The following is a 16,457-nucleotide window of genomic DNA, read 5'->3' on the forward strand; positions in this document are numbered from 1 at the left end:
GGTTGGGTTTGCATGTACCCCCTGGTAAAGGCCAGGCCCAGGGAGCGGTGACTACCTGAGCTGCTATCTTCCAGAACTGTTGATTGAGCCCTCTAGGCTGTTCAGGAGGTGTGACCTGAGGTGTGAAGAATCAACTAAGGTGGGTGCACCCCTTCTGAAGGGAGTGGGGAGGTGGGGGGTCACAGTTGGAAGGAGTGTGCCATCAAAGACACTGACGATCATGGGGGATTTTTTGCAAAGAGCCAATCTTTTCTTCACAGTCATTGTCTACCAAACATAAAGAGAATGAGGCTAATGATTCAAAGACCCTCCCAGCTGCACAATGGTTCCTTGTGATTTCAAGTACTGAAGACAGTCAGTCCTTTGCTACAGTAAATCTGTTTATTATTCATAGTGTTGATGCAGTCGTTAGTCATGTGAAATCCTGCTCTCATTTATGAAATGGCACTTTGCTTCTGGAGACTACTTCGGATTATCAAGCACAACAGCTGCTTGCTGCTTCGCTCCTCCATGGCTATCCTGTTCGTGTCGAGGTCCATTGAATGCTGAATTCTTCCCGTGGTGTTATTTACACTAGGCTGCTCATTGGTCTGACTGAGGCAGAAATCCAAATGTACCTCTCTGATCAGTGTGACATTGTAATCCATCAAGTGATTGGTAGATGAGTCCTTAGTGCCCACATGCACTCTTTTTCTCACTTTTGATAGAATGGTGCTTCTGTCCAAGATCAAAGCAGGTTATGAAGTTATCACAGTCCAACCGTACATTCCGAACCTGATGCACTGTCGCCAGTGTCACTGTTTCAACCACACTTGAATGTCCCTTCGACACCCAGCCAAATGTGTAGGGATGCTCACAAGGGTAATTGCCCACCTCCTCTTCCCTGCTATATCAATTGCAATGCCTCCTTTAGAGATTATCCTGTGTATCTTGGTGATCGGGCTGTCTGGTTAAGGAAAAAGTGCTTCACCTGGTTGCTTGCAAATTATTGGCTAGTTGCAAACCCTGTGTTCTACCAACTAGCATGTACAGTACTATTCTTGCTGCATCTTGCTCCATGAAAGACATGGCCACACAGACATATGACCTCAAATTCAGCGCTGCAGTTGTTAAATCACCCATTGTCATGGTAGCATCCCTGTCTCCTCCTCCAGTCATGCAACAAGCCACCAAACTTTCACCTCAGGAGGCAAAGTTACCTGTTACACAACTGATAGGACGGAAAGGACAGACGGAATACTCCCATGAAGACTTCCTATGTCCCTCCAGCCAACACACATCTGAGTCTTCCTCTTCCAATCGCAGAGGTTTCAAGAAGTCAAACAAAGGCAAATGGTGTTCTCTTTCATTGACTCTGAGAACCTCTTCAATGGTGTCGCCACATGATACACTTGCCCAGCCAACCTCCATGTCACCGGTGTGCACCGCCAACAATTTTTCTGCTCTAGCCTCCATAGACCAACAGAAGGAGAATGCTGATGCATCTGTAGATCTCATGGAGCAGGATCCTCCAGCTTATGCGTCTATAGCAGTGAGTTTTCTAAGGCTGGCACTTGGCAGCCACCGAGATGACACCCCTTCATTTTTTCCCTACTCCCCTTTCCCCGTCATGACTCTCCTCCAATGGAATGTTCGCAGCGTTAGATCCAACAAAGAGGACTTATCGTTCTCTTAGAATTGCAGTGTCCACGTGTTCTCTGCCTCCAGGAAACAAAATTCTGTCTCACATTTCTTCCTGGTCTGCTTTGACCTTCCCCGCCAAGGAGGGCATTCCATCTCATAGGGGAGTCGTGCTGTTCGTCCAGCATGTTCATACTCAACCCATCTCCCTGACTATCTGGCTTGTGTTGCATTCCGCCTTTTCCTTCCTCACCTGGCCTTTTCCCTTTGTACCAGTTACATCCTCCCGTCATTCAGTGTCACCAGGGCAGACTTTGTCAAGCTTACTGGGCAGCAACCTCACCCCTTTCTGCTGCTCGGTGGCTTTAATGCGCACCATCCCCTTGTGGTTCTCCCAGAACCTGCCCTCTTGGCTGACCTTCTCAATCAACTTAACATCCTCTGCCTTAAACGAGAGCACCCACATTCCTTTCAGACTCTACGCACATCTATTCGCATTTGGACCTGCAATGCCCAGCTTGTCCATCATCTTGAGTGGTCCGTTCTCTCTGACACATATTCAAGTGACCATTTCCCGTGTGCTATCCATTTGCTGACATCTACTCCACCTATGTCCACACCCAAATGGCAGCTTTCTAAGGCCGATTGGAGGCTTTACTTCTCCCTGGCAGCCTTCAATTAACAACATTTCTGCAGGTAGAATATCTTACCAATGTTACCCTTACCACTGCAGAATGTTCCATTCCTTGCACTTCCTCTTCATCACCGGGCGCTGATAACCTAGCTGTTGTGCGCCCTAAAACACTAATCATCATCATCTCTTCATCACGCCGTGTCCCAGTCCTTTGGTGGACTGAGGCGTGCTGCAATGCAATTTGCATGCAGTGACATTCTCTCCGCATTTTGATCTGTCATCCTGTGATGGCAAACTGCATTCATTATAAACAGCTACATGCACAGTGTTGTCGCATTCTTCAGGATAGCAAAAAAGGTAGCTGGACTTCATTTACTAGTTATTTTAACAGTTCGCCTCCCTCTTCCATCATGTGGGCCAACCTCGGACAACTCTCTGGGGCCAAGGTCAATTTCCCAATTTCTGTCCTGACAGTGACAGATAATGTCACAGTGAACCCTTTGCTATCTCCAACACCTTGAGCTGCCATTTTGCAGAGATTTCAAGCTCCTCCCACTATCATCCTTTCTTCCTCCATCGGAAATGAGTGGAAGAGGCTTGGGCGACACCCTTCTCTCCTCAGAATAGGGAGTGCTACAATGACACCTTTAGTATGAGGGAGCTAGATCATGATCTCACTTCATTGTGATCCTCCGCCCCAGGGCCAGACAATGTTCACTTTCAGATGTTGCAGCACCTTTCTCTTGCAGGCAAGCATTTTCTCCTTCATACTTACAACCACATCTGGGCAGAGGGCATGTTTCACAGGTGGTGGTGTGAAACCACTGTCATACCCATACTTAAGCCTGGTAAGGACAAATACCTTCCTTCTAGCTACCGCCCTATTTCACTCACCAGCTATGTTTGCATGGTGATGGAACGTATGAGTCATGCCCAGCTGGTATTGTGGCTCGAGTCTCACAATTTACTAACCACTGCACTGCGTGGATTTCGAGAGGGCTGTTCTGCAGTTGACCATCTCATCACTTTGTCCACCCATGTCAGGAATGGTTTTCTGTGGAAATCCCAGGCTGTGGCCGTGTTTTACAATTTGGCGAAAGTCTAAGACACCTGCTGGAGGACAGGTATCCTCTGTACTCTCCACACATGGGGCTTCCATGGCCACCTGCCCGTTTCCTTCAGGAATTTTTAAAAGACCAACTTTTCAAGGTATGTGTGCGTTCTGCCGTGTCAGACACCTTTATCCAGGGATATTGTATGCCTCAGGGTTCCGTCCTGAGCATCATCGTCCTCCTTGCTGTCATCATGAACAATATAATGGCCTGTCTGGCTCCGATTTCATTGACGGTTTTGCCATGTACTGCAGCGCTTCACAGACTTGTCTTATTGAGTGACATCTTCAGCGATATCTCGATCATCTTTACTCATGGAGCATTGACAACGGCTTTCGTTTTTCCACTGAAAAAACCATTTGTATGAATTTCAGGCTGTGAAATTGGTTTCTTCCACCATCTTTACATCTTGGACCTGTCGCTGTTTTGTTCGTTAAAACTATGAAATTCCTGCGGCTCATGTTCAATAGGAAACTCTGTATGCAGTCCCTCAATGTCCTAAGCATCCTCAGTGGTACTTCCTGGAGAGCAGATTGAACCACCCCACTAGACTATGGGTATTTCGTTTATGCATCTGCACATCCATCTCTCTTATGCCTTCTCAATACTATCCACCATCATGACAACCATTTGGCCACTGGCACCTTTTACACTAGCCTGGTTGGGAGTCTGTATGCGGAAGCTGGCAAACTACCCCTGTCTTTCTGCCGTGACTTTCTCCTCAGCAGATATGTATGCCGTTTGTCTGCCATGCATGGCCACCCCTCCTATGCCTCCTTCTTTGATGACTCCTTTGATCGACAGTATGAGGCACATCCATCTTTTGTGTTACCTCTTGGATTTCGCTTTCAGCTCTTGCTGCGACAGCTTATCTTTGTGCTACCTGCCAACTTTCCCGATGGATGTGGACCCTTCACCACCTTGGCTTCGTGTGGCAGCCCATGTTCACTTGGGCCTTATTTCACTTCCTAAGGACACTATTCCAGCCTTCCTCTATCGCCTTCAGTTTCATGACGTTCGCATGGAACTTCACAACAGTACCTTTGTGTACACTCTCGGACTGACCACGGTGTCTGATATGCCTTTGTCATTGGCACTGACATTTTTCAGTATTAGCTTCTGGAACACTGCTCAGTAGTTACAGCAGAGCTGTTCACCCTGTATCAGGCAATGCAGTATACATACGATGACACAGGCTTTTCAATTGTGTCATTTGCTCAGACTCTCTCAGTGCCCTTCAAAGCCTCTGTGTGCTGTACACCTTCCACCCCTCAGTGCAGTGGTCCAGGAGAGCTTGGTCACTCTTGATGGAGCATCTGTGATGTTTATGTGGGTTTCTGGTCACATCGGTTTGATAGGAAACGAGGCCACTGAGGCTGTTGCCAAGGCTGCAGTCCTTGTACCTCAGCCTGCTAGTTCTTCCATTCCCTCTTGTGATCTCTGTGTTGCTGCCTGTCAGCAGGTGGTGTCACTTTGGAATCACCACTGGTCCTCCCTTCATGGGATGAAGCTCCGTGTTATTAAGCCTCTCCCAGCGGCTTGGATGACCTCCCCTCAGCCCTCTCACTGTGAGGAGATCATTTTAGCTAGGTTGCCTTTTGGCACTACCTATTTAGTCATCACCATTCGTTGGCATCTGAGTTATCGGCCATGTTAGTGAACGATGCATCGACTGTCAACTACATTTTCCGTTTTATCCATCCTTGCAATATGGTGAAGAACACTTAATCTTTAGTTCAGGACCTCCATTTCTCTATGGCTTCTTTTATAGACCTTTCCCCATATCCCTGTTTGTAGCTATCTTAACTTTGATCAATTGGGATAAACATGTAGTTTTAACTCCTCTCTTTGTCTCCGTGTTCTACAGTTCTGACGTGGGCATGTATGACCCTAGTTGTTTTTGGCCCCTAAAACAAAACAAAACAAACAATCAGCAGTACTTCCTGGGGAGTGGCTCAGACTACCCTCCTTCGATTTTGTCAGTCCCTTGTATGTTCGAAACTAGGCTATGGCTGGTTCGTTCATGCATCCGTTTGGCCACTGGCAGCTTTTTTGCTAGCCCAATTGAGAGTCTGTATACCGAAGCTGCTGAACTACCACTGTCATACCGGCATGACTTTCTGCTTGGTAGATACGCATGCCATTTGTCTGCCTTGCCTGACCACCCATCCTACACCTCCTTCTTCGATGACTCCTTTGACTGCCAGTATGGGGCACGTCCCTCTTCTCTGTTACCTCCTGGAGCTTGCTTTCGGCTTTTGCTCCGGCAGCTTAACTTCGTGCTGCCTGCCATTTTCTGAATGTGTGTGTGAAATCTTCACCACCTTGGCTTCGTGTGGCGGCCAGCATTCACCTTGGCCTTCATTCACTTCCTAAAGACACTACTCCAGCCTCACTCTATCTTTTCTTGGAGATACCACCTAGGGAACAGACAATGTAGTCATAATGAAGTTTTACCAAACGTTGATTACGTGTGACTTGATTGGACTATGGACGCACCACCTACGGGCCAGCAGTCAATCCACTTTGGGTCTGTTGAACTCCATAAATAAAAGTGAAGTATTGCTTGTGGTGTGAGTTTTCTGTATAAACCCAGTTGAAGCTTCACGGTGCAAGCAGGTATTCCACCCTTAAAAATATGTAGCCAACAACTTTTAATTACTTTTTTAGTTAACATAAATCGTATTCCAAAGCACCACTGTAACCCTATGATACTTCAGAATTCTAACATCCGCTTCTTCAATAATAGCCTGGAAACAGGAGGAACAGCATCAGTACAGTGTGATGCTGACTTTGTAGGCTTTCTCAGTGTAATAAGTCTTGAAAATATTTTCGGGTTTGCTGCCGTATCCTAAAATCAACTCAATTCGATATTTCGGTGATCCAACTGTTTGCCATCTTCAGGAGAAAGCTGCTTCTGCTGATGAGACCCGCTGAGAACAGATGCCAGGCTGCAAATCAATGTCCTATATAGGCCTCCATACTGCACACGGCAAATGCACTGCCCATCACAGTTGCTGCCCTCCAAGACTAGACAGGTGGCGCCACCCTTAGTAGAATACAGGCGGCACTCATGGGCTATTTTCAAACACTTGGACTGGCTGCACCAAAGAACATTCTGTTTTGATGCAGGATAGTACAGGATTACATGTCTTACTAAGAGGAAACCCATTGTCTCTATTGATGTGCTGACATCTATGTATTTTTTATTTAACAGCAACATTTTTGAACAGAATGACAGAGTGGCTATGGATAGTCCTTTATCACCTGTAGTTACCAATTATTTATGGAGGACTTCGAGGATGTGGCACTGAGGACTTTGGCTTTGCAACCAACATGCTTCTGGAGATATGTGGATGATACTTTTTTTGTCTGGCCACATGGACGTGATGCTGTTAATAGATTTTTGGATCACTTCAACTGTCTTCATCTGTGCATTAAATTTACCATGGAAATTGTAGGTGATGGGATGCTTCCATTTTTGGACGTTATGGTTTACAAAAAACCAGATGGTACTTTGGGACATAGTGTTAACTAAAAGCTGATGCACACAGTTTGGTATCTGCATTCTAAGAGTTGTCATCCACCACACCAACGCAGTGGTGTCACCGAAGGTGCACATAAGTCAGTGGTCTTTATTCCTTATGTGGGGACATATCTTTTAAAACTGGAAGAATTTTAAGGAATTTTAACATTAAGAGTGTGTTCCACCCACCTTCCAAGATTAGGGCACTACTCGGCTCTGTGAAAGATGATTTGGTTCTTAGGAAACCCAGTGTATGCAAAATACCGTGTCAGTGTGGGAAGACTTACATCATCTGTTCGATGTAGAACACTGCTTAAATTAGGAACATGGTATGAAATTTGACGAAACTGTGATAGTTGCCAATACTTCCAGTTTTTGGAACAATGTCTATAAAGAGGCAATTGAAATTAGGTTGGCGGATAATTTAATTAATAGCGACAATGGGTTTCCTCCTAGCAGGATGGGGAATCCTGTACCATTCCGCACCAAAACGGAATGTTCTTCGGTGCTGTCAGTCCGAGTGTTCGAAAATCTTCCCTGAGTGCAATATATCATTGCCACTGGTGTTCTACTAAGGGCAGCACCACCTGCCCAGTCTTTGCGGGCAACAACTGTGATGGGCAGTGAATGTGCTGTGTGCGGTACGGAGGCCTATATAGGACGTTGATTTGCAGCCTGGCGTCAGTTCTCAGTGGGACTCATCAGCAGAAGCAGCATTCTCCTGAAGATGGCAACAGTTGGATCACCGAAATTTTGAATCTAGTTGATTTTAGGATCCGACAGCAAACCCAAAGAGACTTTCAAGATAGTTTGATGCTATTCAACAAGAGATTTCTTTATCTACATGGAACTACACATTTACCCTAAAGGGACCCACACATTTATCCAAATATAGTGTTTTTCAGTGCTGTGTACCTTATCCTAACATAAACAAACGTGATTGTTGGGTTCAAATTAATGATATGAATATAATAGAGGGAAACATTCCACGTGGGAAAAATTTGCCTTTACAAATGTCTGCTTGTGTCTGTGTATATACGGATGGATATGTGTGTGTGTGCGCGAGTGTATACCTGTCCTTTTTCCCCCCTAAGGTAAGTCTTTCCGCTCCCGGGATTGGAATGACTCCTTACCCTCTCCCTTAAAACCCATATCCTTTTGTCTTCCCTTCTCCTTCCCTCTTTCCTGACGAGGCAACCGTTGGTTGCGAAAGCTAGATTTTTGTGTGTATGTTTGTGTTTGTTTGTGTGTCTATCGACCTGCCAGCGCTTTTGTTTGGTAAGTCTCATCATCTTTCTTTTTAATTATATCCTAACATAAAAATAGACTGAAAGTATGGTACCAAGGACAATACAGATCCTAGAATCTACAACCATATGGGTTGCTCAGTTCTACAAAACTAAACTGCCTTCGCCCAGTACATAAAGAAAAATTTAACAGCATCCTTCCAATCAAATGCCATGTTTATTACCTGTTCTTAGAGCTCTCAAATACACAAAATCTGTATCCTAGCCACCCACTAGCATCTACTATACACAAACTTCTAACAGTGAAAATTACAAGAAGGAATAATGACAATGAAATAGAATGACTGCTACTCACTACATAGACAAGGCACCAAGTAGCATATAGGCACATTTAAAGTACATTTAAAAATGGACTAAGTTATTGGACAGAAACAAATTTTCAAACAAATGCTGTATTTATGCAGCAGAATCAATAGTTATGCTTAGAGCTCGTGAACATACAAAAAAATCTGTTGATAAGAGATGCATTTGAACTTCTGTGCCCAGAGATGACAGTGCTGTTAGGTGTGCCAATTGTGGATGAGTGAATGTGATGATTAGCTATCTATTCTGTTTCATTGTTGGTACACAAACTTCTGCATGATTTCTGCAGCACAAGGGCTATATTATATTTCTGTGGATGCTAAATGATGTCAGCATTCCAGGAAATGATCACACTAACAGAAGAAACAAAGAGTCTTCCAAGTTAGAATCAAGGATATTCTAACTCCATGAAGATGGCTTGAGGAGTAACCTAAGGTGTCATGTTCTAAACTGTTGGAAACATGCGGAAATGCCACACATGCCCCAACAAACTTCAAACGATAAAAGACACTTCTAGAAGTCAGAGAATGCCACATTACACCTCTATAAGAAAGAGACTGTCACACTATAGCTCCTCTGATAAGATACACCAAACTTATGCGTGAATATATTCTACAAAATGAGGATAATCCTCAGTGACTCTGTGGAGCATACCTCAGTGACTCTGTGGAGCATACCTACTAGTCTGCCGTATTCCAGATGAATGTATGGAAATACTGAATTTAAGGCATAGACTGCAGCTTGACCAGTCCCTACCACAGATCCTGGCTAATAATATCATAAAAACAACTCTGGCTTTAAACTTCCTATGAAAATGCAGATGCTATTATAAGATTTGACCTTGTATCATGTAAAAGTCGTCTTTTTCTTCTGGTTCATAATTTATAGGATTTGTTATTACCAGTTATAAGGCAGAGTAGACAATAAAATAAACTCATATCAGTTTTAGTAACACATTAATACTCCAGTATTTTTACCTTTGATTGATATATTTTATTATAAATTTCATATCATACTAGATGCGAGGCACACCGAGTGTCAGGGGTGGGGGGAGGCAATATTTTAATAATTTCTCTTCTGAACCAATGGTGATCTTTTATCATCCACAATATGTGCCATAATAGGAATAATCTACTACTCAATAATAATGATATTTTTTAGGCTGCAGTAAACTGTGCTACACATTTCCATGTTTGCTGTATTCACACAAGTGTCCTCATTATTTCCAATTTGGAAGCCAAGTACTGTGGACTTGATTCTTTTCCATTCAAAGTTTTTGGTTGGAAATTGGTTAAGTTACCCTGGGTATACATGGTGTAACCCTTTACAGACTTTGAGGATTTGTAGTGGGGACCAAGATGGTTAAGTTTAGGATAGGAACTCATTACTGCTAACATACTGTTTTCCCGCCACATGCAAAATACAACACACGTTGCTCTCTGACTCCTGCTGCACGTTGTTTGGGACCACTTATAACAAGGGCACAATGTGATGACCACAGATATCGACACAAATACGGTGCCTCAGTCCCGTATTCTGGTACACAGGATCATCAATCCCTGGTCCTGCAACATTTGCAGCAACCATAACCTGCATCAGTAATGCCACAGGGGTTTTTTAAATTAAGGATTTCATGTGACCCCACTGGTCTAGCAGGTCCAAGTTAGGAGACTGTGACTTATCAACTGTTACCCAAATCGTGGGTCCATGTGATCTCAGGCTGCATGTAAAGAATGAAGTGCTGCATCACTGTGCCAGAATCACACCGAATGCCATCAAGGAACTGCAAGTATGCGCCACCCTTGGGATGTGGTGGAAGAAGGGATGGCCTTATCACATGTTCATTCAGAAACTCTGCCCAAATGTCAGACCGTATCACTCCTAAAACCCATGGGGGCATGCAGCATGCAGGCTTTCATCAGCCCAGGCATGACTGATGTCGAAAGTGAGAACACCATCCCTGGTGAACCTGGCTTCATTAGTGAAAAGGATCCACTGTGGAAAGTTGGGTTTGCTCACACAAAAGTGCAAGAACCACCTGCAGAAGTGGGCTCGTGATCCAAAATCCAGTGGCTGCATTGCCTATACCTTTGGGTGATGGTACAGGTGTAGCTGCTGCTCATGCAGAACATGCCAGAGAGCTTGGTGATCCACATTCAGTATGTCTGGTGCTCATCGTCGTGTCGTCTTCCACTGCACAGAGCGCAGTCTCTTCAAACTGTTGTGTGCAGCGCCTCTGTGGAACACTACCAGTGGACAATGCACTCATTTTCAATCCTCAATTGCATACCATAGCAAAGAGGAAGTGGGAAGGTTTCTGGCAGTGTGGAAAACACTCCACATACAACTGATGAGTAGCCCACATTGCACCGAGCTTGTATTTCTCAGAAGTGTAGTTCACCATGGTCAACAGCAGCACACTAAAGATGAAATGTACATACTGAAGTGACTAAGTAAAACTCGTCACCAAAACTTCAATATTCTGTTGGGACAGTGCATGGGTTCTGAGGCAGAAATCAAAAGAATGAGAGAACTCAGTAACTGAGAGAAATAGTGTAATATCTCAACTGTTTTTGCAAAAGATTCCTAGGCAAAGTCCATGTGCAAGTCCTTGGCATAGCCAGGAATACAGAAATAAACATAAGTCCTGAGAACAGAATGGATGTACTACTATCGTAGAGAAAGCTGTGACTCCACTGGTCAGCAACTCGGTAAGACCTGACTAGAGCTGTAGTTGGGCAGTCTCTTGTCCTTGTGACCCATGGTGCACCTCGGTCAGAGGGCTTGGCACTAATACGGGCAGCAGGTAGGTAGCACCGCTCACTGTCACTGTCAGACAACAGTGGAACCTCTAGTGCTACCCTTTGGTATTGACAGGTGACAGTATCACACATACAGCCTGCATTCTGTGCTGTACTGAATGATTAGTACTGTACGTTAGAACAGTACAAATAAAGACCACAAGGAGAACGGCAGACACAAACCTCTCTGAGTAGATCACAAACTCAGCTGAATGGCATGTAAACAGACTTGCAGTTGGCATGGGACATCAGGTGAGTGGTAATGACGTGTGTAATACCCTAGTCACTGGCACCGAAATTGCAGGAGATCTGAATGTGTGTTGTGGTATTTTGTGTGTAACGGGAAAACTGTAAGTTCTGGACATCAGCTCCTATGCTGAACTTAACCATCTTGGCCCCCACTACAGGTCCTTAATTTCTGCAAAGGCAGTTTAGGTGCACCCTGTAATCATATAAAAGGGCTTTGTTTTTCTAAAGTGTACTCTGCAGTCATTGTCTGTTCTTCACAAATAGAAAGATGAAGCACAGCCTTCACATTGAAGTGCTACCATGTGTCATATAGTCTGTGCGCATTTCATCTTACTAGGGAGGTACTGCAACTTGATGGCTAGAATCAACTGGAATAACAACAATATGAAATCGATAGATTGCTACTCACCACATAGAGGAGGTAATGATTTGGACACAGGCACAATGTAAAAGACTGCCAAACATGTAAGTTTTCAGATAGAAAAGTTCTTCTTCCAAAATGGAAAACACTCACAGACATTCACATGAGCATAACTTGCACATATGTGGCCACTGTTGCTGGGTGCTGGGACCAAAGTGCAGACTGCAACTGCGTCTGATGCAAACAGCAGTCTGCTGCGGTGCGCGGTGGAGGTAAGGAGGAGACATAGGACTTGGAGGGGCAGGGATGATGGGGTAAGGGTTTGAAAAGATGCTATGCTGCCTTTGTGGGTGTGCAGGGACATGGTGTGGACAGGATAGGCTGCTAGCTGCAGAGACAGGAGGCTGTGCTGGAGGGAGAAGGATGGAAAGAGAAATAGAGAAAGGTGCATTAGTGTGATAGAAGTCAAGTGCTGGGGTGGGAGTGGGATAGGGATAGTGATAGTGGTAGGGGTAGGGGTAGTGGTAGGGGTAGGGATGGGGATGGGGATGGGGATGGGGATGAGGATAGGGATAGGTAGGTGGAGGGCAGGGACTAGTGAAGGTTGAGACCAGGGGGTTACAGGAATGAAGGATATCTTGTAGGTAGGGTTCCCACATGTTCAGTTCAGAAAAGATGGTGTTAGAAAGAATTCAGATGGCACTGGCTGTGAAGCAGTTATTGACGTGAAACACATTGTGTTAGGCAATGTGTTCAGCAACCCTGTGATCCAACTGCCTCTTGTACACAGTTTGGCAATGGCCATTCATGCAGTCAGACAGCATGTTAGTTGTCAGGCCCATGTAGAAAGCAGCACAGTGTTTGCAGCTCAGTTTGTATGTCAGACAGCTGCATCCACAGATAGCCCTACTTTTGATGGGGTAGGAGTGCACATGACAAGACTGTAGTAGGTGGTGTTGAGGGGTTATGGGGCAGATTGGGCATCTAGGTTTGTTGTGGGAATATGAACCATGAGGTAAGAGGTTGAGAACAGGGATGGAGTGGGGATGGATGAGGTTCATGGGGCTGTGGAATACCACTGTGGAGGGGATGATGAGTAGCAGTCTGTGCTTTTAATATTGTTACAACAAAAATAATCAATTAGTGACAATATAATGTAAATGGATAGATAAAAAATGTACTAACCAAGCAGTGGCAGGAGAATACACACACAAAAAGGTTTAATTTCTACAAATTTTCTTCTTCCGGTAGAAGAGTTGAAGGGGAAGGAAGAGGGGTGAAGAAAAAAACTGGAGAGCTTTAGGGAAAGGGGTACAATTCAGAAAAGTCACCCAGAATCCCAGGTCAGGAGAGACTTACCGGACAGGATGAGAAGGAAAGACTGTTTCTGGGAGACTGCACTGGATGAGATTTGAAAACCTGAGAGCTTAAAGATGGGAGACAGAATGACATGAAAGATGTAGAAAACTAAAATGGGGTGAAGAAAGGAGTAGTTACTGTGAAGAAAGGAATTATCGTATATTAAGGCCAGGTGGGTGGTGAGAACCAAGGACATGTTGTAGTGCTAGTTCGCACCTGTGGAGTTCTGGGAAACTGGTGTCTGGGGGAAGAACTGAAGTCATGACTGTCATGTTGTAGAGCACACTCTGCAACAGGATATCAGATATTGCCGGTATAAACCTTCTGCCTATCCCCATTCATCCTGACTGATAACTGGATGGTAGTCATGTCGATGTAAAAGACCGAACAGTGTTTACATAACAGCTGGTATATGACGTGTCATTTCACAGGTGGCTCTCCATTTGATAGTACTCATATATGTTTTGCCAGTTACAGGGCTGGAATTGGTGGTGTTAGGAGGGTGCATAGGGCAAGTCTTGCAGTGGGGATGGTCACAGGGGTAAGATCTATAGGGTAGGGAGGTGGGTGTAATAGGAGCATAGAGTCTGACAGGGATATTGCACAGATTGGAGGGTGATGAAAAGCTGTTCTACGTGTGGTGAGCAAAATCTCAGACAGAATGGATCTCATTTCAGGGTTTGATTATAGAATACAATTAATCCTTTCAACATTGTTATGCTGCTGTGCAAAAAGACACGTTAAATTTACTCATTGGATCGTTATGGTGTAATCAGAGTTGACAATGAGCTTTTTATATACATGCACATGATGTACTAAAGCAAAAATACTGTTGTGAGTTAACAGAAATATATATTGACATATTGGAGAAGAATGGTACCTGTGAGTATGATGCCAGAGGACAAACAGCACATTGATATGAGAGTTCATACAATTGTAGAATGTCATATCCAGCAACTGAAGGAACTGTAAATCAACAATATAAAGAAAAGGCAGATTGCTACTCAACATAAAGTTGATACACTAAGTTGCAGACAGGCACAATGAAAAGCTTTAGCTTTAGCTTTAGCTTTTGGCCAAAGCCTTCTTCAGAAAAGGAAACACATGCACATTCATTCACACAAGCAAGCAAACCTCACACATGCATGACTGACATCTCTGGCAGCATGGACTGGAATTGGAACTGTAAATCACCCTAAAAAATATCACAGTCGAGTGTGTTACAGAGTACTGATGACAATAGATTGGATAATATTTATGAAGAATATTGTGATCACAGTAATAATTTGTATAAGAAACTAATGAAGGTATAGCTCAGTTTATTCAAAATCTGACTGTGAGTTAATTTTAGATTATGTGACATGCAGAAGACAAGAGACAGGCAACTTCAAGGGTGACAAAACATCCAAATTGAAGATTTTAAAGATTCTTTAAGAGTGCAGTTCCATATAGTTACAGGCAATGGAGCAGTAGTCAGTTACTGGCAGATTCTAGCATGAGCTCTGGAAGATGCTAGAGCAGTTGCTCTGGACAATTTTAAAGCTTGTTTGTAATTTTCCAAATTTGCCAGTGCCTGCAAAGAAGCATGTAAAATTTTGTCCTGCTGTATCATTGTGGATGGTTCTCAGAGAAATTGAAGAATACTTATCATTATACAAACAATAGAAACATTCATGACAGGTGTGAATGCCATTAAAGACAACCACACACTCACACACAAAGAATGCAATAAATGTGGCTGTCTCTGTGGATGTTAGAGTGGCGAACAAATTTTACTTTTGTTTGCAGAAAACACAAGGGTTGTTTGGTCTGCTAGTTGTAAAGAAAGTAGCAGCAATATATCCACAGAACATCCATGTTGAAGCGGTTACAGGTGGAAAAAAATAGCGCAGGACAAGAATTTTATATTTAGTTCTTGGTGAACATACAAGTGAGAGAAAGCTGTTGAATTCCTGGTCTGTTTAAAGATGTTATATATAAAATATATTTCCACGAGAACAACCAAATACTGCCAACCCCTGGATGTATACTTTTTTTAGGCAGACAATTTCTGTGCCACACATATTGTTTTTGTACACTTGCAAACTAACAAACTGCAGGTCACATTACATGATTGATATTTTTTCACCTATATTCACTCATTTATCTGCAACAAACTTACTGTACCATGTGACATAGCTGTGTTCACATATGCATGACAAATACCTGTATCATTTCATGATCTGATCACTATCTGTTTTGATGTTGGACTACTGCAGTGCAGATACACTGAAAATGAAGTAACATGTACATATGTTTGCCTTGCCAAGTGATCACTGTGTTTCATTCCACTGCATTTTAGTTGCTTCACTGAAACTCCACACTTGCACTTTGATGACGAATGACAGAAGCACTTATGGAAATGCAACAATGTATTTTTTGGGAAATATGATTGGAAGTGCTCTATGTGTTAACACGTATTGTAAACTCACCACATGGTTGGGAAATATGACTGTAAGTACTCCATGTGTTAACATTATCACGAACTCACCACAAGGTCATCTAATGACCTATTCTATCTGTTGGATGCAGGTTGCTCTGTATGGACATCGTTTGGATTTGCTGGTGACAGTGAACAGGAAATGTAAAACATAATACCAAAAATCAATTCTCATGCTAAACAGAAAATAATAATAACACAAATAAAAAATTTCCTTTATTGGTGGTGTGTAGCTGAAGTAGAAAAGTCCCACACTTTATGTTTTATGATACTACTTGGGGCAGGAATAGAGCATGTTGTGCTTGCAGCATTTTCCACCACTTGCGGTGTACTCTGTAGTGTCGAACACTTGTTTGGCAGTGGCTATTCATTCTCGTGGACAGCCAGTTGATGGTCATAAAATACAATGCTGAAATTGCAGCTGAGCTGGTATATGGCATGGCTGCTTTCACAGCTGGTCCTGCCTCTCGTGGGATAGGATAAGCCTATGACAGCCCTGAAGTAGGATGTGCTGGGTGTGTGTAACAGACAGGTCTTGTACCTGAGTCTTCTGCAGAGATATAACCCATGTGACAAGGGTTTGGGAGTGTGTGTGGCATAAGGATGGACATCAAAATCTTGCGTTGAATGTGGTATATGGTACAGCAGACACATATCTGTATTTTAAAAATCAGTTTTATTTGTCTTTAGCTGTCATTCTTCCCCT

General features: G+C 43.6%; 1 protein-coding gene across 3 annotated transcripts in view; it reads left to right on the forward strand.

Moving 5' to 3' along the window:
- LOC126187420 (palmitoyltransferase ZDHHC3) overlaps positions 1-16,457 on the forward strand; it is an 89,207-nt gene that overhangs the window by 44,783 nt on the left and 27,967 nt on the right. The gene's annotated exons all lie outside the window — the stretch shown is intronic.

The sequence above is a fragment of the Schistocerca cancellata genome, chromosome 5 (assembly GCF_023864275.1).
Source record: "Schistocerca cancellata isolate TAMUIC-IGC-003103 chromosome 5, iqSchCanc2.1, whole genome shotgun sequence".
Lineage (NCBI taxonomy): Eukaryota > Metazoa > Arthropoda > Insecta > Orthoptera > Acrididae > Schistocerca > Schistocerca cancellata.